A 2,578-nucleotide genomic window follows, 5' to 3' on the forward strand; every position below is an offset into this window, starting at 1 on the left:
ACGTTTATGTGGTCATCTTCAAGCATATGAATAGTTCCAATAGCCCTACTACTTGCATACTTAAACATAAGCACCTGCATAACTCTTCAAGACATTGGGCCTCTTAACTGTATCTTTCTTCTTCATCCTAACTTGTTGCTCTTTACAGAAGAGAGGGAGCGCACACAAGAAAAACCAGGTTGAGATTATCAAAATAAATTAGAGAATTTAGCTCCAAGACTGCCTTAAAAATATACTTTCAGAGGTGTTTTATAGCACCTGGCACAATAGAGCACTGCTACTGCTTGGAGTTTTTGGACTTGGAGCTAATAGAACTTTTGCACAGAGCTGATAAAAAAGCTGTACGTACAGCAACAAACATACCGAATACAAGCATTCCCCCCAAATCCAAGTCTCTGTGTTTCAAAATACAAGAATTTTTGTTTTCAAAATAGGTCTCTTTTCCACAGGCACTCTTTTCTCATTTTTGTTTACCCCCCTGACATATACTCACTTTTATTTCCTCCTAATCATTTTAGCATTTGCTCACTGTAAACGGAAATGACGAAACATGTCAGAAAAACAAAAACATGGTCTCAGGAAGTCAAAACCCAAACCCAAGTTGGCCACTTTTCCTGGAAAACTGGAAAAATCTAAAATCCAAAAAAAATACCTGGGAGACTTTTACAAAAAGCTCCCAATTTAGCAACCATGACTACATTTTACAGAAGAGTCTGAAATTAAATCTTTCTGCTGTCCCAAATTTTGGCTGTTGATTTAAATCAAACTTGTAAAAAACAGAGAGCAACTCATCACTGCAATGGCATGAGCAAAGCAACATGTGGAACAGAGGCAACAACTAGCAATGGGGACTTGGCATAGCCCCAGAGCAATGCCTGGTATGTAGCACAAGGGTGTAGCTGTTCAGAAGACTGGCATCTAAAACAGGAGGCCCCTGCTGTACTGAACACTGCTAGAGAAGAGGAACAGTGACCTGACTGCACGAAAGACTCAAGCAGAAGCCTAATTTGCCTCAAGATTTGTGATGTGAATCAAGGTATTTTCATTTTGTGTTCACATGGAACATCTGGTATGAACTTAGACTGGCTTTAGATAAATGTTTTTTAATGCAGTTTTAGCAAGCTCCAATTGTATAAACAGAAACATCAGGAAGAGGAGGTGGAGGGGGCAGCAGTGTAAAGGGAGCACTAATGCAAGGAAATTGGACAAGGGCAACCTTGTGACTGACTGCCTCAAGAGCCCAGCTGGGTTGTCTATATGAACCATCTAGCCACTGAGTCACTTTGCTGCCAGCAACTAAAACCCTCAGAGGCACTTCTCAGAGAGACTGGAAGCAATTCTTGTTCAGCTTACAGAATTAGCCAGAGACTTGAGCTTGCTGCACACTGGACTTAGTTAACAATTTAGGCCTTGCTTGCTGGATGTCAGTTTTGCTATGCCTAAAGCTCATGAGGGGAGATACACTCTCCATGGCACAAGGGGTATAAACTGCAACTCATAGCAACAGCTGCAAAGAAACAGCTGCTTTCCCTTAGGGGTCCCCTGAAAGGCAGCATGTCAACTATTAAGCTGAGACTCCAGTATATCCTCAGGATACGCACTGAATTAATACATCAAATCTAACCCCACTTACAATTGGGTTGTACTGACCAACTGTAAACTGCCGGCTAGGGCAAGCTTGCAGGCACCAACCCTTTCAAACGATACTTAATAAACTTTCCCATTTCTGAAATTTAGAATGTGTCACTTAGTTTCATGTCAGTGTGTTTGGGTCTTTCCATGGGCAACCCTTCTCCTGCCTTATAAACACAATAGCTGGTAGAGCCTTGGAGTCGCCAGAGATTTGCATCTTGTATTTTTTTTATTCTTATATATCTTGTACAAGCTGCCCATTCCAAATCTAAAATGATACAACGCACTAAGATTTTTTTAGTGGTGGATTTGTCTATTTTCAAAATCTATCACTCACTTTTATTATGTCCTTTAATATATTATATCATTAAAGAAGAAAATTTCAGCAATGGAAATCTCAATAGCTCAATTACTCCATCTAGACGCCACCTCTGTCTCCTTAGTACAAGAGCTGTGAAGCAAACGTAGTACAGATAGTCAAAAGTGTTTAAGTATAGAGACGATTCATTATTTCAAAGCAGAAATGTACATTGTCACAACCCAGTGATTTTGGTGCCTCGGCACTATGGAATTTCCTGGCCACATGAGAGCTCCTTTGCACGGCAGGGTGTTCTGCTGCAATTGAGAACCTGCATGCAGGAGAGTTCCCGCCAATTTGCAGTTTCCTTTGCAAGATGCATTTCTTCTTTGCAGCACAGAAATGCACGGTGCAAAGAGTTCCCGCTATTCGGATGCAAATTTGTGCCCCGCTATTGGCCAGTGCTAAATTATTCACACGTGGCGGCTAGTAATTGGCTCGCTGGCCGTTTAAAATTCTGCGCGACTTCCGCCCAAGTCGAAGAGCTTTGAGCACGCTGCAGAGTGCCTCTGAAGTTATCTGACTTGCGGCTGCCGATCGATAGACTGATCACCTATCGATCTTTCTTCCCGTCACCGAGCGCAACCC

General features: G+C 41.9%; 1 long non-coding RNA gene across 1 annotated transcript in view; it reads left to right on the forward strand.

Moving 5' to 3' along the window:
- The first annotated feature begins 943 nt into the window (after positions 1-943).
- LOC112551951 overlaps positions 944-2,578 on the forward strand; it is a 19,341-nt gene continuing 17,706 nt past the window's right edge. The window contains exon 1 of the long non-coding RNA XR_003096295.1: positions 944-1,036. This is a non-coding gene — a long non-coding RNA (uncharacterized LOC112551951). The remainder of the gene's footprint in view (positions 1,037-2,578) is intronic.

This window comes from Alligator sinensis, unplaced genomic scaffold (genome assembly GCF_000455745.1).
Source record: "Alligator sinensis unplaced genomic scaffold, ASM45574v1 scaffold187_1, whole genome shotgun sequence".
Lineage (NCBI taxonomy): Eukaryota > Metazoa > Chordata > Crocodylia > Alligatoridae > Alligator > Alligator sinensis.